We start from the raw sequence: 26694 nt of genomic DNA, 5'->3' as shown, positions 1-26694 counted from the left end.
CACCTCCTCTTTGAAAGTTAATTGACAACGCTAGGTTATGGAGTTGCCCACACATTGAAAACAGGTTCCCATTTTCAAAACATGTCTGCTACACAGCTACTTCAAAAGGTGCAAGAGAAGGACAAAACTTTACATTCAAGTATTACAAATCTCTTGGCAAACATGCGTGGTATGAAAGAGTACTGGTTCCGACCGCACGCAGATGTACGGTGTATGCTGCACAACCTTGGCCCACCCACATGGTTTGTCACTTTAAGTTGAGCAGAGTATGCATGGGAAGACTTTCACAATTTCCTACGCATAGAAAACAAAAGCAAAGCAGGTGTAGACATGAAAACACCAGGAGAACTTTGCTCTCTTGATCCAGTAAATGTTTCACGGTACTTCCGTCTTCGCTTCCTTGCCATGCTGCACTTCATTTGCAATAAAGCACTTCCTCCCCTCAGAGAAGTGGAACACTTCTTTTGGAGAAAAGAATATCAAGCCAAAGGAGCACCACAAATCCACATGCTATTGTGGATTAAAAATGCTCCTAAATTTGGTGAGGAGAGTTCTGAAACTGTTTTGCAGTTCATTCACAAATATGTCACTTGTGAAATCCCTTCGGAAAGTACACATAGTGACCTACAAGCACACATTTTGCAATTCCAAAGACACAAGTGTGGCAAGTATTGTTGATGTAAATATAAGAACAGAGGCAAATACTACACCAAATGCCGCTTTGGTTTCCCTAGACCAGTTTCAACAACAGCGCAAGTAAACAGCTTCATGTTTTCGCTTCGACACAGTATGAAAGAGAAATCTCCTAAGAACACATACTGCATAAAAAGGAGCAAAGAATCAAAGTACATCAATGATTACAATGCAATAATTGCCCTCCTATGGAATACTAATGTTGATATACAGTACATTGTAGACAATTTCACTACAGCTGCACGATATGTAACAGCCTACTTAACCAAAGCAGAGAAAACAGAGCTCAAAGACCTCTGGGATACATATCAACTAACAAAACACTGGCACAAAAACTGTACAGATTTGGCATAAAAATGCTGTCCCACAGAGAATGTGGCTGCTACGAAGCCGCAGACTATTTAACTGAAATTGCCTTATATGGGAAATCTGAAAACATAGTGTCGCTAAGCCTTGGTCCTGCTGCATCCAGAAAAAGAGTACTTAAATCGTACGAAGACATACAAACAATAGCCACAATCGATCCCGACAGCCAGTACATTTTGAAGAACAACTTATTGGACACATACTACTTGAACAGGAGTATTACTTTAGAAGCCTTGTGCCTGTACCAGATAGCCCAAAAACCTTTCATACAAAAATAACATTAAACCAGATGAGAAAAAAGGTAGATACAGAGTGGAAAGTTGTGAAGGCAGCCTGGTGAAACTTACCAAACACAGCCTAATTAATCATATGAAATTGTCATTAGAAACTCCTTAACACAAAGAACTGTACTACATGGCTCTACTGCAACTTTTCAAACCATGGAGAAAAGAAGAAGATGTATTAGCCACCCAAACCTCTTATGAAGATGCGTTCAATGCAAGTGAAAGTAGAATTACAGATGAAAACTTTACATGGTACAAAACAAATATTGGACAATGAATGCCAACAAGAAGAAGAACTTCAAGCACAACTAAATGTAGACACTTCTGAGAGCAGTGAACCTTCTGTAACAGGAAGCCAAGAAACACTTGGACAGCCCCTCATAGCAAATGAGGCAGAGTTAGCCATGACGGAAGTAACCACCACCATGTTTCAGCATGAGCAATCTGCAGAAGAGTTGGCTGTACTGAAATCCCAACTAAACAACGAGCAGCGTACCATTTTTCTAAAAGTAAGTGAAAAAATTGAACATGGTATACAGCATGAAAGTAAAACGTGCACCTGTAACAACTACAAACCGGTACTGCTGTATGTAAGTGGTGAAGCTGGGTCAGGGAAAACAGTTTTAATAACAATTATCAGTAAATACCTCCAACAATTAACAAACAGCAACCTTTCAGCTGTTGTAACCACCCCTACAGGATTGGCTTCCTACAACATAGGTGGAGTCACTCTACACCGATTGCTACTCCTTCCAGTAGAACTCCAAAATAAATTAGAGTACTATAAACTTTCAGCAGAATCTGCTATGGAGCTACGCAGAGTTTTTAAACAAATTAAAATGCTCCTAATAGATGAGTTGAGCATGGTCTCCAACATAATGTTGGCTTGGATTTACCTCAGATTGCAAGAGGTCCTCAAAACAGAGTAGGAAGAACTCTTTGGAGGAAAACATGTCATTTTTTTCGGAGATCTCCTTCAATTAACACCAGTGAAAGGTGAACCTATCTTCAAAACATTAGGACACAAAGTGTGCCGTAAAAGTCTTGTAAGCATTGGGAATGTAAATCTCTGGCAACATTTCCAATATAGAGAACTAACTCAAAACATGCATCAGTCTGCAGGCCTATCCGACGCCAACATTTACAAAAACATACGGATTGGTGTACTATCAAAGGAGGCTCTTTCTACCTTCAATACTAGACGCATCCATGAGCTGTACGGGCGCAACACATGTGCTACTGATGTCATGGAACAATTATCTCACAAAAACGTCACCTGTATGTTCCTAATGCCAACTCTAGCAAGCTGTGCACAATTCAATGCAACAATGCTGAAAAAAGAAAAAGAACCACTAGTGGAAATTCATGCTACAGACAAACTGGATGTACACGCTATGACAATAACTATGTGTCAACAAGGCATAGCACGACTAAATACCTTAGAAAACTCTATATCTAACACAGCTGGTTTGGAGAACATTTTAACATTATGTGTGAAGTGTAGAGTAATGCTAAAGCGTAACCTTGACGTAGAGCAAGGTTTAGTTACTGGAGCACTTGGTACAGTTGTTGGCTTCCAGCCATACCCATGGGACAACAGCCTTCAGTCTGTGAAAATCCAGTTTGACAAACTTTCAGAAGTTAAAAAGATAGGATGCACAATGGTGCGATTCCTTCTTTTCAAAGACATGTATGTACGCAGAGAACAGATTTCTCTGTCGCTAGCTTGTGCAGTAACTATTCATAAATAGCAAGGTCTAACCTTAGACCAAGCATCAATTGATATTAGTAGCACAGTATTTAAAGAAGGCATGATGTTTACGTAGCACTGTCACGGCTACGTACACTGGAAGGACTGTATCTAGTGAATTCTGATGCAACTGCAGTCAGCACAGCTATTCCTTGCATCATAGCGTACAATAGACTACGTGCACTGTACACACCCCATCTGAAAATGTACCCTGTTCCTCAGAAACCCAAAGGTTTGAAAAGGAGGCTCATTCAATCAGAAGTTCTAAATGATTTGCAAACAATACCACCAAAGAAATTGAAATCAACTCATACTACATTAACTACCAAAAGCACAGGCAAAAGGCGTAAACAAGACAAGACATACCCAACTCCACACAAAAAAGTACCCCTTCAAAGAAACCATCAAAGTACTCAGATACAGAAGTACCTGGTCCATTCAAATTTTCCAATAGGTGTTAATTGCTATGCAAATGTAACAATTAATGTTCTATTCCAAATGCCAGCAATTGTTCAAAATATTTATTTAAATGGCGTAGACCAGTTGTGTTTGCAAATGCTCATCCTTCACAGAAATGCAGTAAGTGATCCTGACAACATTTACAGTGTCTGAGGAATAAGGCAAGAAGTGGACTACTGCACTGGAATGCTGAACTTCACTTTAAACTGACAAGATCCACAGGAATTTCTAATGTACTTACTACAAATACTGAAAAGGAAAAACATACTCATAAATGAAATCTTCCACATTTCCTACATGTGGAAACATGCATGCAGTCTATGCAACCATGTAATTCAGGAACACGTCCCTAACAAATGCTTCATGTATGTGTCAATACCTAACTGTGACTCCATTCCATTTCAGCAACTGGTGCAAAATGCAAAATGTAGAATATTGTGTACGTTGTGCAATTCTAATAATCGTTTGATGCTACATATACACTCACACAGTCAATATATAATATTAATGCTCTTAAGATACAATGCCGATGGAACCAAAAACAACTGCAAACTTATTGCCTTCACACACAGACAGGTATCACTTGGCAAGGAAACCTTCACAACAGTAGCCATAATCTACCACACAAGCGACACAACAAGTGGAGGCCACTATACTGCATACATTAGAAAGCAATGATCATGGTGGGAATGCAATGATACTTCCATCATTCCAAAGCAGAGATTACCTGCAAATCTTGCAAAAACCTACTTATATTCTTGAAGCCAAAATGTAGTAATGAATACATTACTCCCCAGCACCAACCAGTACCTTCGTAATTGCACAAAAAAAAATGTCCTTCCACACTGTTGACCTAAAGCAATTTAGCATACAGCAGGCATTGAAGAAATGCATTAAAGTGTGTGTTGGACAATTTTATCCCCAATGAACCCGATGAGTACACTCACGCAAACAATGAGTGTACACAAATCACAGTAGCAGTATTTTACACTGGATACATAAAAGGGAAAGTACTAAGTATGATGGTTCAAAACAATGCTCAGTAACCTCTGAAACCACCAAGTACGCAAATGAGTCACCAACTCTCTAAGAATACTCATACAACTGCAAGACATATGAAACTATCACTACGTAAACCCATATTGGTACACTACCACTTCAGAATGTACACAGATGTGAAAGTAGCAACAGGAATGCACAAGCTTGTAAACGTACCCTTTAGGAATGGGACACTGTAAACAGTTATAATACGCCACCTGGTATTTAACTGCAACCAGAATATTACAATGTTATTTGCAGCATTAAAACAACCCAACTCAACCTTCATCAACGACTGTGCTACAAACATATACTCAAATACTTCCAAAGTATGAGCAGTTACAGTACACCAACAGGTACGTAACTGCAGTCACAATTCTGCAGTAGCACAGTAAAATGCCACAATACTTGCAAAACACCAGCAGCAACCAAACATATCAAGAAACAGTGCTAAATGAAGCAGGTAAACATTTACAAAACACAAACTGCTATACAATGCCACCCATCCTACCAACAGGTATAGGACAGAAATCGTAAACCATTACATTTCCTCCTCCTTTAAGAGTACACCTAAAAAGTGCAGTAGCCACTCCAAAGTTACTGTACATCATTGTGCACCATAGCACATTTTGAATTTTTTTTTATCCAGCATGGATTTTATTTCCCCACAGACCCAAAGATTATTCAAAGAAACACAGGAACTGCGCACATTGCACAGTTCACTGGTTCAAAGCATAGTACTTATAAAGTACTAATTATGAGAGTCCACAAAGTGAATAAATATATGTGATGTAGTGGACTGCAAAGTAACAAAATACCTGCTCTAACATGTTCTGTTCTCATTTCCCACGGATAATGCAGCAATGATTACTACAAAATTTCACATTCCATACACAAAAAACAGCACAGGCCCTCCCCAATCCAAACAGTAAGTATGCAATTATTGGTATCATACTTCCCTACAATGTCCAGAGTGCAATGTGTGCACTTATTTCTGCAATGCACAGAGCAATGCCACAATTTGTAATGCACACCTATATTACACCACGCAGCTTGTGACTACACCCTACACACTTCACTACACCCAGTACAGTGTAGGGGCTCCAGCCATGCACTCAATATGGTAGACCATGCCCACAACTGCCGTTGCACTGTACAACTATGCATACAAACATCTATCCATGTACCAGAAACCCCACACTTAACACAGCCACCTACCTCTTAGCCACTGCAGTTGACATTGCCTGCCATTTCTTCCACACAATAGATACCCTGTTTCCTAGGTATTCTGTTCATCTAAGGCTGTAATAAGTGGACACACTGAATGCACTACACTACAGTAACCTACCCGATAATCTGCACAATCACAACAATGCATAATTGATCAATGCATCCATATATCTTACGTCTTTGACTGAGAAACTTTTTAGAGATATCCACTTTGGGACCTCCGCAACCTAAATGGTTTACAATTCAAACAAGGTTTTGCATAGGTGTGGGAGAGTAGATGGAGACATAGAGTCCCTCAACTCCATATGAAAATAAGGAAAGGTTTCCTCCACACACACTTACTGCGCCACAGAAAACGTATTTGTGAATTTATGATGCGAGATAACACAGAACTTGCAGGTAAGCCCTAGGGTCTCTCTTGACCCACCTCAAGGGACAACCAATAGCAATTAGATGCACGGATGAAGTAAACTTTGCAACTCAGTATGCCAACACAACGAACTCGGTCATAGCCGTATTGCATTTAACTTCCATCCGAAAAATAACGCTTTTCATAGTCATTTGGAAATACAACACGGGGCATGTTATTACTCTCGCAACAATTACATTTATGAAAATTAAAACATCAGAAATTTGAATCCAACACAGGGCACAGAATTGTGCTCACAACATGTGTATATATCTAGATCAAAACATTAGATATTTAGAGAGAACCGAGCAAGGATACCAAGACGAATCATTATGTTTAAAACAATGATCACACTATTGTGTGCACCATCACGAGATGTGGATGTATGTTATACTTCAGGTGGGATTTAACGCATGACAATATCAACCCTTGTGGAACCGTGAAAAGAGACTCATTCACGGAAGAAAAGGGTAAGGGGTGGACAACCACCATAAGTAACTTTTCCCTTCTTTGGTGTAATTTCAGACAAACAATATCGTTCAGTAGATGATTTGAAACATATGCAAGGAACATTTTTTGTTAAGAACATTAATAACCATGCATTTGGGAATTCCAAATAACATAATATTCATGTAACAAATTCAGAAATTAGCACGATAAGAATAATTGTTTTTGTATGTAAGAAGGAATCAAACAAATAGATATGAAGGTGCAATGGAATTATTTCAAAACAACCTTAAGTCATATTTAACATATTTATGAAATACACATCTGCTATTCCTATTTAACAAATTACTTATTTGCTTTCTTATTATTTTCTATTACATGATGTTGTCCTTATTTATCAACAAACCCCTAACAATCCTACCTGATCCCATCCCACTTTTCTATGTCTTTACGCTTATATTTTATCACAATGTCCACATTTGTTCATTTTTTTACTACTCTTCATCCCAATTTTGTATGTTCTTTTTCCAAAATAATGTTGTTCTTGCACACTTTTTTATTGTTTATTATGTTACATCATTCATATCCTTCTTAATTGTGAACAACAATTATGGTAACATGCAATCAATGTTACATTTTAACTTAATCTTCAAATGTGTTGTATACTAAGATATGCCCTGATTTCAAAAAGGCACATGAACGTGCCAAAACAAACATGTGTAATCACAAAGGGCCAACAATAAAGAATTGAAGAACACACCATTTCAGCTTTGACTTATGGTTAATTGATTCACAATTAAGTTTTCTGTGGCGCATTAAGTGTGTGATAAGAGATTTGTTTACGAGGGGCCTGAGTCAAGAGGGTGTGTCAACTAAGAGAGCAAAAAAGGGAGCCAGAGGCTACCCCTGTTTAAAGACACATGTAGGGATTGCAGCAAAAAACTAGGTTTAACAAATACTAGTTAAGAGCCATGGTCAGAAAGAGAAAAAAGTGTATATAATATTTATTCTTCAACACACATCTAAACGTTAGTAGGCCACTATATCACACTGGGCCTTAAAAGAGATATACATGAGCCCATGAGGGCAAAAATATACAATGATATGTTAAACTAGACATTGTAGTGAGGGTTAGTAACAACACTTTTTGTGCAAAATTCTGTACTACTTAATTATAGTAGTACGCCATTATTGTCGACACATTATGTAGATGTGTTTCTGGTTCTGTAGATGAGTGACCCTTGACAGATGCTGTAACTGGTCAGTTTGTCTGTAGGGACGGAACTGTCATCAGGACGGGGATGTTAGAAAAACCGGGCACTAGAGAGTACCTCGAAGTTGTCTTTTAAACTCAAATAAATGGACGACTGTCGTGTTTGGTACTGGCAAGGATTTTAATGGTTTCTTTGTTGTCTGGTATAATGGATGGAACTAGGCGAAAAAGAGGTTTGGTGATGCCGCGATGAGCACAGTGCAGACGGCAAGGTCTCCTTGTAGCTCAGAGGCTGTGGAGCTGTGTCAGTGTCGGCTATTCTGTTAACACTAACTGTTCAGTTTGCATTTCTTATAGTATAATGGAAACAGCATTTGAACACCTTAACCGCCTTACAATGTTTGAAGGACGTACACAGTATTCCGTTCCTTTGATCAAAGACAGCCCCAAACATGTTCATGCTGCAAGACACCAAACTGCATACAATAGCCAAGCCACCCACCTATGCTGAGGCAGCGCACACACATTCTGCCATCGTCCACCGTTGCCTTGTAACACACTGCACATATAAGTATTCCTTGGGGTCTGTAAAAGCACATTTTATGTATGTTGCCATCTTTGCATTCAGGGCAGCATGTGTACGGCACCATCATCTCTACTTATACGTCATACTAACTTCACCGTAATGAAACTACCAACATTCAGAAATGCATGGTACAATCGAAACACGTTGCTGTCTGAATCCTTTTTTTTCCAGCATCACGTCCGGAAAGCGAAATCTAACATACCTCTCCTTCAACAGTACAAATGCTCATTGTAAAACAGCCTCGAGTGGGAAGCATGATTAGCTCCAAGGGCAGATATTGTATGGAATTGTACAAAAAAAGTATACATAATTTACAGTGAAGTTGATCTGCCCATGTGCCCCAAAGGGAGTCTGCAATTATTCCATATGCCGTACACTGCAATTTGTCGCCCACCCTATACAAGCATGGAATTTGCCAAAGTTATGTAAGTACAACTTTACATCACATGTGTATTACGAATAAAATGTATTAAAGTGCAGTTCTGAATGCATGATTATAAATTTACTTTACCGCACACTTTCTCTGTGTGCATTGAACAGAGGTTTGTGATGGCAGTAATCACGGGCCGTTACAGTGGTATGTCTCCACCATTCCCCGTAAATTGCAACTGTGATTATACTTCGTTTTGGTGCCATTCTTCCCCAGACCTTGAAATCCTGACATAAAGGGAACGCAATTCGTGCAGTGAAACAGCACACCTTATGCTCACTTGTGCAGTGCTACATTCCCTGTTTTGCCCTTACTATGCCCTTTCAAACAATTACCAGTTTTACACACCCTCATTGTATTGAAAGTAATAACGGCCACAGGTGCACGCAGCAGTCAACCGGCACACAAACATCGACAGCTCACATTTCAATGCTGCATTTTTTGAGCAATCCAGCTCCTGCATTCTCCTGCAATCCGAGGGGACTCCCATGAGGGTTGTTTTTAATTTTTTTCTTTGCACAAACACACAGACATTGTGTCGTGGGTCTAAAAACACTTGCTAGAACTGTCATTTTTTGTTAAAAGGAAACACACGAAAGGAGCATCTGGTGGCAACGTTCCAAAGACATTTTTCTTGTGTGGAGCCGTACAAGGACAGTATCAACTACAAAACATAGAGCAAGGCAGTGGGTTAATATATGACGCTACTCAATAACACACACTACACGGTCCATGAGGTAGCCATCTATTACGACATTCTTTCCACAAACTCTTGTCCTGTACGCTGCCACTAATAACAGCTACTTACATCTATTATTATTCCTCTTTCTTCTCAGATACCTTGCACCTTACTGTGCGTGCCACTCCTTCCACTTTCCAACAGATGGGTGGTGGACCAAGCATTGCAAGATTACCATAAGCGATGTGTTTTCCGTCGTCGTTATCTGGGCCGACCGATATGGGCCTGTGTGCCCATTTGCAGTTCCGGCAATACGAACCAACCTCCAAACGTTTATGCTGTAAGGCATCCCAGAGGCAACAGCTGCTACCTTGTCTACTTTGCAAAGAAGATGTGTTCTTCCACACGGCCCACAAAGGACCACAAACAAATCCTTTTTCCACTTTGCTAGATGACAAAAGAAGTCACCAGATGACATTGCACACTGGATTTTGTGTGCAAAATAAAAGATTGGTGATTGCAGCAACCTTACACGTTCTTGTGAACATTCTGTAGCAAAATAAAGCACATGCAACAATTCACAGTGTTGTTGGTAAAGTATTGGAATTTTCTGGAACCGTACGTTCTGTGTGCGCATGTCTCCTTTTGCTTTTGTTTATGTTGTTCCATTCCGGAGCTAGGTGTTCACATGACAGAGTGCGCAACGCTTGGCACGCAAGTAACGAAAATATCTGGAGTGCACGCCGTGAGCAACAACTCTCCACAACTAAAGTCAGCTATGCCAGTGACTATTGCGATGGTGTATGCCTCCCACATGTATAGGTAATGGAAGCGATGCACACATTACAATTGCACACAATAGAAACGCCAACCGCGTTTGTTGGCCATCTCAACAAGTACGCAAAAGAAAGCTAACAGTCAGATGGCCTGCCGTCCTGTATATGGCAGGACTTAACAGTGTTGATGATTTTGTCTGGTGCAAATGTATGTGGGTCGCTCTGTAAATTATCCATACTTTAAATGTGTAATGCTTAGTAACTCGTGTCATGTCGCAATATCGTCCTTCACTCTCAAAGCACAGGGACACACCATACCAAACACAAATGGTGGCATGTCAGTCCATGAACGGCAACAAGTCCAATGACGTACACCATATGCAAGTGCAGGCACTTCACGCCACCTCTAGTGGTGTACCAACTGCAAAATGTCCTCCACAACCATTCTGTAATGGTGAGCACCCGCAGGAGACATGCATATATCCAAGAGTGTACTCTGGAGCTACATATCAGTATAGGAATGGACCCAAAGAAGGCATCATTCTGAAACCTACTTGCAACCAGTGTCCAGACTGTTAGTTCAAAGGGCCCTAGCCATACACACAAAGCAGTAGCGGCTTGCCACTCCCAACACAACATAGTACACCGAATGGAAATATCCCAATTTCATCTGCATTACTCTCTGCATCCCCAATGGGCTCTGAAGGTAGTAGCCTGTGCAGCTACCCAACAATGATTAATTATAGATCAGTAGCTGTATACATGGGCCATGTTGCAAAAATGACAGAAGCAAGGCTCTGTTCACGGCCACACCATTCTAAACGCATATGGTGGCATATCTCATCAATGCTGCTGTAGCAAGTAATATGTCCTCCACAATGATTCTACAAAGGCGAGTACCTTAGGACATTCACATATTTAAAAGTATGTGGGATGAGACAAGGTATGGTTATAATAACTTAACGAAGTTAGCAACAGCAAATGAAATGCACTCTGTATACATATGTGTGCAATCGAAATACCATTATCACAGTGCTCCCATGCATGTTCCAATGTCTTACTGCACTCCCTGAAGCAAGGCTCCCTACCCGGCCACACCATTCGAAAGGCAAATGGTGGCATGTCTCACCACTTCTGCTGTAAGAAGTCTAACATGTCCTCCACAATGAATCTGCGAACATGAGTACTTTAGGACACTTACATATTTAAAAGTCTGTGTGATGTCAGAAGGTATGGTTGTAATAAACTATCCAAATGAGCTAAGTCAAAGGTAATGCACTCTTTATACATATGTGAGCAATCCACAGACCAATATCACCGTAGTCCCATACATGGCTGCATTGCGTTGTGGGGGTTGTGGCCAAGGCCTAGGCTCTTGGGTACATGCGGAGGCCTATGGCCTCTGCCCATGCAACCAAGAGCCTAGTCCTTGGACACACCCACTAGAAGGCAATAGAGCCATGCATGGGAACATGTGGCCACGTAGCTATCCTCACTAAAGGGTACGTATGGGTATACTAACGGACCAAAACAAGGCAACGTTCTCAAACCTACTTCCAACCAGTGGCCAGACTGTTAGGTCCAAGGGCCCTAGTTATGCACACAAGGCAGTAGGGGCTTTGCAGGCACAACATAGTACACCAACTGGAAATATCCACATATTGTCTCCAATGCACTTCCCATCCCCAATGGAGTCTGCTGCACTCACCAAAAAATGATAGCTGCCTCTGCAGCTACCAGCCAATGAAGTATATGTGACTAGCTGCGTGAATGGTCCACATCGCAAAAATGTGATGGTAAAAAATCCTTCCATGTGGCAATGTCACCCATTCTCAATTTCTTTGCATCATCTGCAAGGCAGTCCCCATTCCCAAGGGAGCGTACACACAGTCGCCACCGACGGTAGTCGCCTGATGAGCTACCCGCAAATTGCCTCACTACTCTCCCATGCATAGAGGCATTGCATTGCGGGGGTGGTGCCCAAGCCCTAGGCTCTTGGGTACAAACGGAGGGGTACGGCCTCCACAAAAACACTCAAAAGCCTAGGCCGAGCCCACAACCACTACGAGGCAATGCAGGCATGCATGCCAACATTTGGCCATGTACCATACTTCACAAATGTACCACAGCCACCGAAAGCCCAACCCACCGCCATAACTCAATGGAAACCCACAAAGTCAACATAAGCACTAGCACCCCTAAGCAACAGCACAACACATTGTCAATTTCTTCGCATCATCTGCAATGCACTTTGTGTTCCCAATGAATCGTCCATGCAGTCACCACAGAAGGTTGCACCTGAGGAGCTACCCGCACATTGCCGCATTGCTCGTGTACACCCCTCACACACCACCGTCTTCTTTGATCTAAACAAATATATCATATTTTCCACTTTTCACTCCACCAAACTTTTCATCCTCTCTTCCACCCACCCGATCCTGCAAACAATGTTTTGCAACCCCTTCCGGTGCGGCACTGTCCTCCGCTACACCATGGCGGAGTTTCCCAAAAATGTTGATGCACAGCATGCTTCCCTCCAACCAACCACCGGCCGTGTCCAATGTTTGCCGACATCACAGCGTACTGCAAGCCAATGAGACTTTTGTCCGCGGAGTGAACAGGGAAATGGGTCTGCGGAGCAGAGCCTGATATCAAACATTTTTGGAGACGTACAATTCAGTTCTTTGCAACAAAAGTACTGGTCGGATTTCCACTGCACACACAAAAGCACGCTTTCTGAACCATGCCCCCGCTCCTGCGGATAATTTGGTTACAATCCTTCCAGCCGTTCAGCCTGTAGCCGTGCGCAAAGTTTTTGCCCATTCAGTCTATGGAGAAAAAAAATGTTGGGGACCCCTAATATAATTTTGCCCCCCCTCCACAAAACCTCACCCAACTTTCCAAAATAATTCTGCGGGCCCCATGTACTTTTCTGGCATTGGGCCCGCATGGGGATCTGTGTTCACCACAAGACTGACGAGCCGCTCACCAGGTATATTCCTTGCAATGTTATCACATGAATATACGCCCAGAATGTTTTCATAGCATGTTTATCTTTACGCAGAAAAACGCACAATCTGGTAGGTATCCATTACATATCGTACAACACCTGATGCTGATTGTTGAGTTCTATGACCAAGTCAAATAGAGCCATAATAATAAGATTCACAGCGTTTGGTAAATTTGCAGCAAACCGCACCTCGATAATCCGATTATAATGGCCGGATGATGCATTATCAGGTCTCAAATCAAAAGCCAACAGGGTGTAACCTCCATCATAGTCGTCACAAGGTATTACAAAGGCTTTATGACACATGTGCTTGCCGCTGATGAAGACTAGACCCAGATACTCCATAATCGTATTTTTGTGTTGAAAACTGGGACTGTAGGCTTTGGCCAGTATGACGACCCCTTCCTTAAAAAGAGCAGCATAGTTAATTTTGTAATGTTTAAAATGAAAAGGATTGCTGGCGTAATCCCCTGAAAAAGCAGTGTTATCCACAAAATCAATAATGATTATTTTAGGTAGTTGTCCCAAGAATAAGTTATCCCGACTGGCGACACGACTGCCTGCTGGTACACTAAAGACTTTCAAGGATGTCCTCTCCATGGGGTATTTAAAAAAAACACATTTATTTAGTTTGTTACAAACTTTTAAAAAGAGAATTAAGCACAACTTAAAATAAACTGGATAAAAGAAGAAATGAATAACCAAATAAGCAACACGAGTCCATTCATCGTTGTCTCTGACTTTTCTCGCATTCTTCCTTGTAATTTCTTTGTTTAATTTCATTATTAATTCTAGAATTGTCAGCTCCAAGGATGGCTGACTGAAGGCTGAGCTCCTGCACCTGAACTGAACTGAATTCCCTGACGTAGCATGGCTGATTCTGCTATTCCTGGCCCCAAACAACCAGCAAAGAGGCAGAAGGGAGGTGGTGATGGAGATGTGGCCTCTGATGAAAGAGTGGATAAAATATTGGACCTGCTGACTAAGCTGACTCTGGATGTTACTGAAATCAAAGACAAGATGACTAAGGCAGAAGAAAAATATACTCAACAGGCTATTAACTTTAGTAGAGTGGAGACACACTTGAATGTTATGGATAATAAAGTGGAGAGGATGGAAAACCATATCAAGGATCTACAATTGAAAAATGAGAAGTTGTCCTTGAAACTCTCTGAACAGGAAAATTATTCACGTAGAAATAATATCCGGATTGCTGGCATTCCTGAGGACGCTGAGTGGGGGAGGCCTATGGAATTTGTGGAGAAAATGCTACTATCCTTACTCAAGCTGGACCCTAAGATGAATTTGGATTTGGAGAGGGCACACAGGAGCTTGGGGCCCAAACCTGGTGTGGGTCAATGGTCCACACATTTTGTGGTGACATTTCTAAGGTTCCCAATCAAAGAGATGATACTTAAAAAAGCTAGAGAAATGCAGGATTTATCTTGGACGGGGCACAGAGTGATGATTTTTGGGGACCTCAGCCTTGACAGAAGAAGAGATTTCAAAGCAGCAAAAGACAAGGCAAAAGCTAAGAACCTTAAATATTATATGGTATATCCTGCCATCTTCTGTGTTGTCAAGGATGGCAGGTTATTCTCCTTTACTGACAGCAAGAGTGCTGAGGCTTATCTCAGTGATTTGGGAAATGAGACAGATATGGAACAGCCCATGGAAGTGAATGCATTCACCTCTCAGAGGTCACTGTCTTCCAAAAAGAAAAGATAATTTTGCTTGTGACTTTCATCGAGGTACACACTTATAATTTTATTCTCTGTGCTATCTTTTGGATACTTCTATTTCTTTATTGACGCAATTTATGGCAAAAAATAAAAAATCGGCTTCGAGGAATCGTTGGATCCATTGCGACTTGTTTATTTTTGTGATACAAGCCGTGGGCTGTTAGAGGAAAGGCCCTGGCGACGCATGAATCACGTCTGTGTGTGCCCGAAAAGAACGTGAGTTCATTGGAAATGGAGGACGTACGGATTAGAAGCCGGCAGAGGGTCTCCCCAATGTCTCCGTACCTGTTTGGTGTATAGATGTCGGTGCTGGAGGATCGAGTTTCTCCATTCCACTACAGGTGAGGAGGCGGGTCGGGTGTTCACATGGCCGGCGAACACAAAGTGCATTCGGCGCCAACTCATGGGCTATGAACAATATTAATGTGCTGGATGCTTTTTCGGAGGTTGAGGCTTGCGCGGCAATATCAACTTGAGTGCGCATATTCCCCAACGGCAGCATTCAACATTGTTCGGCAACTACTGCGTGCCGGTCATGCATGAGGAGCGCAACAAAGTTTGGAATTTAGACCTCTGATGCACGATGCAGATCCTTCAGCTGTGTACTCTAATAAACGATCTCGGAACTTGCAACGATAACTTTTCATATGGTGGATACACGTTTCAGTCTGACTACCTTATGAAACATTTTGATGTTTATTCTTTGGTCTGAGATGAAGCAGATTCCATTGGTGTGTCATCCTGAAGTAAATACTGCATGGATTATCTTGGCGAGGGTGCTGTGTTTCCAGACTTTGGGAAATGGAATGCTTGAATTTTGTGTAGGGCGATATCCCTATTCTATGTTTTCATTTTGAGGCCAGTATATGGAAGAACTAAAATAATTTAAAAAAAGGAATGTAGATTTCTTTTTGCTGAAATTGGGCAAGAGAAGCATCTGCTGGGTTTGCTAGTGACATTGTACTTTCATGGGATTGCTCAAGTTATGGATGTGTGTAAAATATGTTATTAAAACAGGCATAGGGTCTGGCTGAGCCTAAAGCTTGGATTTGGATGGGGGAAATGGGATTCTTGGGGGATGTTTAGTCATCATTATAGAGCACACCCTGAGAGTCAGGCCGTTTGATATTAATTGTAAATGAAATACAGTACAACGTGTGAAGGGAGAGGAAAATATGGGCGCAGATTGGTGACTGTTGGCAACTGCTGGTTTCTGCGACATTTATTGCTTCTACAATAATTCATTTTTCTTTTTCACTTTGTATTGAATCAATGCTGTGAACCAAAGTTCTTGGGAGGGCTACAGATGGTTTTTATATCTGGTTTCTGTTACTGCCTTCAATGGGGTCGTATTGTCACCCCAGGCCTTCAATTGGGGAGGGAGGGATGAGTGTGATGATTTCTGGAACTGGAAGAATAAGAATGGGAATGGGAATGTAATTGCTTCCATACTTTAACTGTATTGGTTATTGATACCTTAGACTTGAGGGTTAAATGCTTTTTGTGGTTTATATAGTTGTGGGGGACTGGAAAGTGGGGTAGGGTGGGTTGGTACTTTAAAAGATTGGGATATGGAGTTAGGTGTAGGCTCTGGAGTGACTAAGATTCTGGAAGCGGGAAAAGTTGTAAATATTAAAGCTCAATATCATCTGGTGGTGGCGCTAGGTGTGAGATTAGGTAGATATAGGTTGCTAAATGTTTTATGTTTGTTTGTTCTGTTATTTGTCGTACTTGTCAGTGTTGCTTGTAGTCTTGGAAGCTTGCTTACAACTCCTTTATTTAAGCTCCCTATGAGTCCTGTCATTGGCAAATTTGTTTGCTTGGTTTCATATATGTCTGAAGAGAATTGATGGATGATGGCTGGATTGAATATAGGTTCATGGAATGTCAAAGGCCTCAACATCCCACAGAAGAGGAAGGAGGTACTAGCCAGGTTGGGAAGGGAGAAGATTGATATTGCTTTGGTTCAAGAAACTCATTTGTTGGACGGGTCCAAACACCTTCTTATCAATAAATGGTTCACAAAGGTCCTACTAAATTGTTATACTAGCAATTCTAGAGGTGTATGTATCTTGTTTCATAAGGGGTTGAATTTGGTGGTGGATAAGGTGGTGATGGATGGAGAAGGATGAATAATTTTGATTGATCCTAATTATGAGGGTATTCTGTCACAATTGGCTCTATTTACGGTCCTTGTACTTGTGGGAAGTCTTTTTTTGGTAAGGTTTTATCGCTCTTACGGGGCATGACTAGCGAATATGTAATTTTAGGGGGTGATTTTAATTGTGTACTTGACCGGAGGATGGATCGTACAGCGCACTGCAGATACACGGCTGGGAGCTCTAGTAAAGCATTTGGGGATTTTTTAGACAGCCTAAATTTGATGGATGCTTGGAGGTTCATGCATCCTATTAGTAGGGAATTCACCTTTTATTCCCCGGGTCCATGAATTCTCACTCGAGAATTGATTATTTCCTAGTTACGGATAGGTTGAATGACAAAATTCATTCAGTGAATATTAAGGAAAGAGGGATATCTGATCACTCCATGATGACCATGCAAGTGACTATGGGACAGGGTGACTCAGGGTTTTCTAAATGGTGAATGAAATCTCATATTTTGCAGGAACCTGGGGTAATTGAATCCCTGGAAAGTTTTACAAACACGTTTTTGGAACTAAATATTAACTCGGCTTCGGATCACATGGTCTGGGATACTTATAAGGCGGCCATAAGGGGGGAAATCATTAATATTACTTCTAGGTTAAGGAGAAAAGGGATGCCGGAACTTAAGAAATTGGAAGATGATCTGAATGCTGCTCAAAAACGGTATGCAGCGTCTCGCAGAATTGAGGACAAGACGGTTATAGGGAGTTTGAGGGAACAGGATAAACAGATGAGGGATTCTCAATATGAAAAGGGTATGCTTTTTATGAGACAAAAATTCTGGGAGCAGGGGGATAAAAATGTAAACTCCTGGCGATTAGGCTTCGTGGTCTCACAGAGAGCTGCTTTGTTCGCAAATTGGAAAGAGAGAATGGGGATTTTGTAATAAAAAAATGTGATATATGTGAAGAGTTTCAGACATTTTATGCTACTTTATATCAAGAGGAACAGTCCCCAATGAGGGCTGATATGGATGCATTTTTTGGTAAAATTGTTTTGCCCAGATTGAGTGTGCATCAGGCGGAAGTGGTGGATAGTCCTATAACGGAGGAGGAGGTGCTGACAGCGATTAAACAACTTAATAGGGGTAAATCCCCAGACCTGGACGGGCTTCCCGCTGAGTTTTACCAGGGACTGAGTAGTGTGTTGCCATCCTTTTTATGTAATCTATATAATGGTTTTATGAGGGACGGGGTAATGTGTCCCACAATGAAGGAAGCTTGTGTGGTGGTTTTGCCGAAGCCAGGAAGGGATTGTAGAAAGTGTAAGAATTACAGGCCAGTTTCACTTTTGAATGCAGATCTGAAAATATTTACTAAAATATTGACGAATAGATTAGATGCATATGTTGGCCACTTGATAAGCAGTTCCCAGGTTGAATTCATGAGAGGGAGGTATGGGTATGATCACATTAGGACACTGATTGACATTTTGGGATTACCAGAGACTACAACTCGAGATACCCTGCTACTTTTCATGGGCTCTGAGAAAGCCTTTGATAGAGTCAACTGGTCCTTCTTATATCATACCCTTAAAAGAATGGGATTTGGAGACACTTTTGTTAATACTGTTCGAACGTTGAATTTGAACATTAATGCTAAGGTTTGGGTGAATGGTGCTATGTCTTCTTCTTTTTTCTTGTATAGGGGGACGAGACAGGGATGCCCATTGTCGCCTTATCTATTTAATTTGGCACTTGAGCAGCTCATTGCATATCTGGCGCAGGAACTAAGTCTACGTGGTCTCCAATTTGGGGATGATGAGGTAAAAGTTCTTTGTTATGCGGATGATATGACCATTGTTTTGTCCAATCCAGCGGAGGGGTGCGACAAGCTTAAACGTATGTTTGAAGAAGTGGGTCGGTTATCGGGCCACAAGATTAATTGGGAGAAAATGGTGGCCTTCCCGCTGGATGTAAGTCTGCCACGGGGTATCTTGGGTTCATGGGATTGTAGTTGGGAAGTGGGTGCTGTAAAGTATCTGGGGGTTTATCTGATCCGGGATTTGAAGAGGATGGTTGGTTTCAATGTTTCCAAAATACTGGAGACTGTGAAGAGAGATATACTTAAATGGAGTCTCTTGAAATTGGGATTGTGGGCTAAGGTGAATGCAATTAAAATGGTTCTTTTACCCAAAGTTTTGTATATTATACAGTCTATCCCTTTAAAATCACTAAGAAAATCCTTGTTTTTATTGATAAAGTTTTTCAGTCCTTCCTCTGGGGGGATGGTAATAGACCGAAAGTACCTAAATATATTTTGCAGCATTTTGTACAAGAGGGAGGGTTTGGATATCTGGATCTGAGGTAGTACTGTGTTGGTTTTGTCCTGAAAAAGTCAACTTTTTACCTCTCTGAAGCGGGCAACTATGTACCTACTTGGCATATCATTGAAAATTCTAAGGTTTTACCGTATTCTCTTTGTACTGTCTACTCTATGTCGAAACTGCCGAACTCGGGAGTGAAATTGCCGCCTGTGTGTACTAGTAGAGAGGCATTGCAAGATTTTGTGAAGAAAAGTGGAAATGAGGTTTGGATGCATTATGAAGCCTCTCTGTGGCATACTTTGGGACTGCAATTAGCGAACAAACCCTTATGCTGGAAAAGTTGGATTAATAAGGGTATACTCAAAAATCGTGATGTATGGCACAATGATTGTATGATTCCCTTCGATCGTCTTTTGGGATTGGGGGTAGGGAACGGGAACGCTACAGGTCTTTGAAGGCTCTTTTGATTGAACGGACTGGTATGTTGAGTGGTGCTATGACAGAAAGACCCTACGTAGGCGAGATTGTTCGCTCCTGCCAGTGTACTGTATCCATATATATTAAGTTGATGCCAATGGATGATCGGGAGGTGATAGCATGGGATAAGCTTTGCCAGACTTGGATTGAGGACCTTGGTGTCAATATACCTGTGAAAGAATGGGAATATTAGCTCCGTGTGAGAGAGCAATCAAAATTAGATCTGGGCCTACGTTACATTAGGCAACGGATCCTTTACAGATTGTATTGGACACCGTCTAGGATGTCAAGATTGGGTCTTTTGGATACTGATTCCTGTTGGGGTTGTGGAGGTGGCGGGGGGACTTTAATGCATATGTTGTGGGTATGTCCAAGGGGGTCTGTTTTTTAGGCTGAGGTGTTGGATAGATTGGCCATTGTGGTGGGGGAACATATTCCACGTACCTTTTGTTCCACTATCCTGTTGTCAAACAGAGGAAGAGGATATAGGGCCAGGGACAAAGCTGATTGGTTAAATAGAGTTTTGGTGGTGGCAGCTAAGCAGATACTGCGAGTTTGGAAGTCAAGGAAGAAACCAAAGATAGAAAATTGGCTGTTGGATGTGAAGACTCTGTCAAATTATGAAAAGGTTATGTATTTACAACAGGGGAGAGAAGATTGTTATTTACGATTGTGGGGATCCTTTAATGAATTGTATGTCTAGGTTTCCTGTGTTTCATATACTGTTATTAGTGTACATTGATTGGGGGGTTGGATGGAGTGGTTTATACATCATTATGTGTCTATCTTTTTTTTTTTAGTCTTGTCTTGATGGTTGTGTGTCTGATAGCTGTTAACTAGTTGGGTTGTATTACAGTATTTCATTATTCACTTGATTTGTCAATCTTCATGTATTATTATGTATATTTTATGGCTATTATTACTATTATACCTTTTATGACCTATGCTATGTATTGATCTGCGCTTGTGTTTTGTGTGTGTTTTTGTTGTTCATTTGAAATTGAAATAAAGTGAATAAAAAAATAAATGAAAAATAAACTGGATAAAAGAATAAAGGAATAACCAAATAAGCAACACAAGTCCATTCATCGTTGTCTCTGACTTGTCTCGCATTCACCCTTGTAATTTCTTTGTTTAATTTCATTATTCATTTTCCCAGTGCCTTTTATCAGTTTCTACCAATTTCTTTTGCATCTGTTCCAAAAGCAATGTCAGGGCTATTGTCAGGTTTTTGCAGTTATTACTATGCATTCTCGTCCACCACTCTTCAATACTATAGGTTAAGCCTTTATTCAGTTCCTGACCTAGATATTTTGTTCTTAGTGTTCTCAAGTTCATACAAAAGAATACTAGATATTTTAATGTTTCGTCTTGGCTTTGGCAGAAGTGACATTTAAGGTCTCCCATTCCGGTGTTCTGACTTAAGGTTTGGATTTCTTTCTTTACGAAGAGATTTAGTCTGAATTTCAAGTAGATTTTTCTTAAGCGCTTACAAGGGAATATTTCTATATATTTTGGTAGGCTGTTGAGACTTTTTCGCTTCTATGGGAGAATTTTGTATACATTAATGATTTGCTCTCTTTTCTGTTGTTTCTATCCAATCTAGTTGGAACAATTATTTTTTTTTACAGCATTCTGATTATTTATGAAAGTCTTTTCATCTGTATCCAGTTGTTTTAGAATATCTTTGTTTATTTGTCTCCACTTCTGAAGTAGGGTCTCGTTCTCTTGACTCTTCTGATCGACCATTACTTCGAATTGCGGCAAGTCAGCCTCTTCCATGGTCTTTCCCTATAGGGCTAGCATGTTCCATATGATTCTGGCATTCAAAGTGGCCAAACTCACTTCATATAGTACGCATGCTGTAGGAAATCCTTAGGGCAATTGTAAGATTTGCTTCCAAAAGGTATTTTCGCACCTAGACCAAATCTGGCTTGAACAGTCGAACATACTTTCTGCTCCATAAACTAGAGCTGGGACCACCTTTCTCTTGTAGAAATGAATGACTGGTTTATAAGAGAATTTGCCATACTTTCTCTTTATGGTCACACCTTGAGCCATTAGTTGTTTGCAATTACTTACGATTCTCTTTGTCATTGTTCGTCAATTATACTCGAGTTTATGTAGGTGCCCAAGTATCGACTACATGTTACTGGTTTCAAGCGATCGGATCCTATTGACCATCTGTGTTTTTCCCTTTTGGCTTGCCCTCCTTTTAGATTTTTTCAATATCAGGATTTCAGATTTTGCTACGTTTATTTCTAGTCCGTTCTACTCTGTATAGATCTTCAAAGCATCCAGTTTTCGTTGTAAACCAATTTTGGTTAGATCAAGTAGGACTATGTCATTGGCGTAAAGAATCCAGCTGATATGAGTTCCCATTTAGCTTGGAAGGGAATGATTTTACTCCATCCAGCGCCTCTCCAACCTCAGAGATGTAGAAGTTGAAGAGCGCTGTTCCTAATGGACACCCTTGTTTCACACCGCAAGCTGTTTTTATTGTATTGGAAAGATGTCCTTCTTTGTCTAACCTGATCTGAACATGGGTACCTGAGTAAAGTTCTTTTATTGCTAATTACATACTATGTGGACAACCTCGTGATTTTAATTTTGTCCAGAGCATCTCTCGGTCAACACCGTCAAAAGCATGTGCTAAATCTATGAACGCTAGATATACCAGTTCTAATTGCGTACATTTTTAGGAGATTAAGAATTAGGAGGTTCAGACCACATCCTACTCCTCTGACAAAGCCCGTTTGTCGCATGTCAAATGCGCTTTTTGTTTTGATCCATTGATTTAGTTGTGCCAGAAGGAGACTTGCAAATATTTTGCCTAACACGTCTAAAAGGGCTATACCCCAATAGTTTGATGGATCCATTCGGCAACCCTTTTTGAAGATTGGCACAATTATCGCTAATTTCCAAGAGGCAGGGATTCTTCTTTCTTGTATTATATTTTTAAATAATACCTCACAGAAGTCCAACCATTCTTCCGCGTTATTTTTAAGTATTTGGTTTGATAGCCCATTGGGGCCAGCCGCCCTTGAAGAGGTGATCTTTTCAATGCATCCCAGGATATCCTCTTGATTTATTTTGATGTCCCACTGTTGATTAGAGGTGAATTTGGGGCTCTTTGTGTCCTTTTGTCTTGCAAACAGCTCACTGTAGTGTGATGTCCATTGAGTTTCATTGACCATGTTCATTAGGATGGCCTTCTGTGGATTTTCACTCTCATTTATAAGGGACCAGAATCCTCTTGAGTTTCTTTGCGCCAGAGCTACGAGTATGGCTTCTGCATCTCTTTGTTCCATAGTCGCTTTGTGTATTTTTATCCAATTATTATATTTGTTCTTTAATTTCCTTTTCATCTCATTTTGATTCGCATGTGCTTTGTTTTTTAGTGTTCTTAGTCCTCTTCTATGTTGTTTTGTTTTTTGGGCCACTTGCTGATCAAATTTATGTTTTGTATATGTCGGTCTATTTGGCCTCATTCCTTTGACCTTGTAAACTTCCATGAAGTCTCGATATTCTATGTGGTCTTTCTCAGTTTTTCCAGCGTTGGGTCTAATTTCATTAGTTAAAGCCATTATGTTGCTGTTATTCAAACAGAGGCGATTACGCCCAGGTTCCAAGCTTAAATCCTGATTCCATTTTTCTTTTGGCACAAAGTATCCTTGTTTCCACACCTAGGTTACCAGGTTATGGTCACTTTGCGGAGTCTTTATTACCATTAGAGACATGATTTCTTGTGTCATTGATTCTTAAATAAAGAAGTGATCTAGGATGGACTTTATGCTGCCTCTTTCCCAGGTTTCTACTGGCGCCATATCACTGTTGGTGTTCCCATTCATCATGTTCATATTACGGTCATTCATTTCTTCAAGCCACATTTTTTTGAGATTCTCCTTCTGACATTGGCCATTGCTCTTTCTGTCTTTTTGAGATGGACCTTCGATTAATCTGATATTCAGGTCTCCACACAATACTATGTTTGCTCTCGGTTTTCGATCAATATGGCATCAATAAGATCGAGCAATTCTTCTACAAACTTTTGTCGATCTGGTTCCAATAAATGTGTATTATGTGGACCATTTTTTTCCAGGTTCTTACTCATAGCTGCCTCTAAAGTTGCACATTGGATGTAAGGGGAATGGTTAAACCTTGATTTTATCCTAAACCCACTGTTCCGATTCACTAAAATGAGTTGTCCGGACATTGGCCTCCCTTTACTTTGTTGTACTGCAGGATTCAGAGCCATTTCAAATCCGCTAATACATGGGCATTTAGATAGCCAAGTCTCTTGGAGACAAATTATATCAAAGGACATTAACTCTTTTGACGAGGTTTCCATTAAATGCAAAAAACCTCTGGTGTTCCATGTGGCTAGCAGAATTTGCTTAGGCTGATCTTGGCATGAACTTTGCTTGTTTCATTTAGGGATTTAGCCACCTAAGCCCAACTGCTCTCTTCTTTATGACTTGAGTTCAGGTTCCCTGTCCTGTCGTTTTCTGTGGATTTCTCATTCCGGTTCTGGACTGTTATTTTAATTTTATTTCTTATCAGTTCAGTCTGGAGAGCGGCTACGTCCACCAATGGTGCAATCAACTCTTCATCTGCTGCATTTTGAGCGCTCTTGAGTGGGAAGAGGTTAATTGGAACGGAGTTCGACTTCTTGATCACTCTTGAATCAGTTGGCTTTGGGGAGAGCGGGGTAATCTCTATAGCTCGGGGATTGATCAGGGCATTGTCAACTTCATATATTTGAAACCCAGCCTCCAAGAGCTGTCGCTCGCACATCATTACCAGTTGGACTAGCTTTGTTGCATCAATGTGCAGCAATGGTCTATCCCTTCCTGAGTCTTCTAGGATTTCCACGAGTTTAATTTCAGTGCTTTTCATGGTCCTCAGTACCGGAATGAAGTGAAAGAGATGCAACACTAGGTTTCTATTTAGTCTTGGGTCTCCTTTTCTTGATTCAATTCGTTCGATCAGGATTCTATAAGTTTTGCCGGCAGCCTGCAATTCCTGATCCTTCGGGAGTGGGGCTGGATCGGGATTTCTTTGGAGCACTCACCCCAGAATCTGCTCATGTCATTCAATTAATTTCTGTGTGATCAGAGTCAGAGTCTATTGTTCCGGGTTTGATCCTTCATTAAATTGTCTAGCGACTATAGCCTTTTTTGTCTGGGGAAAATTATCAATGTTCTCGAGTTGCGCTAAATAACTGTTATGTATGCTCTTCTTTAATTTCTCTTCTTTCTCTTTTTGCTTAAATCCACCGAGCCAGTCCCTGAGGATTTCTCAACTTGCAGGGCCTTTTGCTCTTCCGATGGAACGCTTATCGCGTCTGGTGGATTCTCTTTGTTTGCGTTCTCGGTTTTCTCACTCTTTTCGATATTCTCTTCATCCTCGTACGGGATACTGTATGTGGACATGTTCATCAAGGCATCATCACAACTATTGTCGTCACTGCCTTCTATGCTGGTTTTTTTTTTACCCTCCTTCTCCAACATCCCTTTCTTCTGTGCTAGTTTAGAGGTCTTTTTACTTGCTGCTTGATTATTTGACATTTGCTCCATATTTGTTTCAGAATTATTAATCAGACCCTCCAGCTTATTGCGATTTTGCGATCCCGCAAAATGCCGCGAAAACGGCCGTTTTGCGCAAAATGCCGCAAAAATGGCCGTTTTGTGCAAAAACAGCATCTTTTAAAAAAAAAAATTTTTTTTTTTTTTTTTTTTAAGTAATCTGCAAAAATTACTGTTTTGAAAAAAAGAATCCTCAGGGTGCCAGGTGCTCAACTTTTTTTTTTTGTTTTTATTTACACAAGAAATGAAATCACTTGCGCCCCAAAAATTGCAGCCCAATCCACAAGGGACACATGAATGGGCACATTTTATATGCGCGCCCATTCAGATGGCCTTTTTCACCTCCTTGATCAAATAAAGTGGCGTTTCTGTCAATTTAAAAGCACATCCCTCATTTCCAAGCAAGATGCACTTTTAAATGTGCAGAAATTGTAGGCAACCCTACGCGCACGGGATGTGGGGCTGCCACTGCATGACAGGGTCTTTCCTGACCCTGTCATGCATTTCTTTTAAGGTATGAACCGCTGCTGAGTTGCTTGCATTTCTGTTCCTCAAACAGGATAAAAATGCATTTTTCGGGTCACATTTTACAGCGGCAGGCACCTAGAGTGCCTGTCCCTGTGAAAGGCGCTGGGAGCTTGCAGAACACTGTCGGGAGAGCGATTCTATTCAAAGTACTCCCCATTTTGATGACAAAAATCTATCGAATGTTACAATTTGACCAATTACGTGCAGTACTATTCGATCGATTTTTATAAATACTGAACATGTGTTGCGGGGGTGTCACCCGCTCCCCTTGTTTAGTATTTTTGGTCTAGAGTGGTTGCAGAAGTGTTTTCCCCTTTTTCCTCAAAATTGGAGGCGGGGACAGAAAAAAAAGGAAAATAACGAAAAAAGGACCCTGCAGAGTCGGATCCGACCCGCGTTAGAGGGACGGATCCGACCCGCGTTAGAGGGACGGATCTGGCACCGCAGGGTTGCAGGGGAAGCTGCAGCGACCAAGCGGTTAAGTAGGGGAGGGGGTCGGGTGGTGGTGAAAGGTACATTTTGGGTTGTTTGGCTGAAGTGCAAATCAATTTGCAGCAAA

Source organism: Ambystoma mexicanum, chromosome 1p, assembly GCF_040938575.1.
Source record: "Ambystoma mexicanum isolate Mex_15411 chromosome 1p, UKY_AmexF1_1, whole genome shotgun sequence".
Classification (NCBI taxonomy): Eukaryota; Metazoa; Chordata; class Amphibia; order Caudata; family Ambystomatidae; genus Ambystoma; species Ambystoma mexicanum.
Note: the sequence above shows the minus strand (reverse complement) of the source record.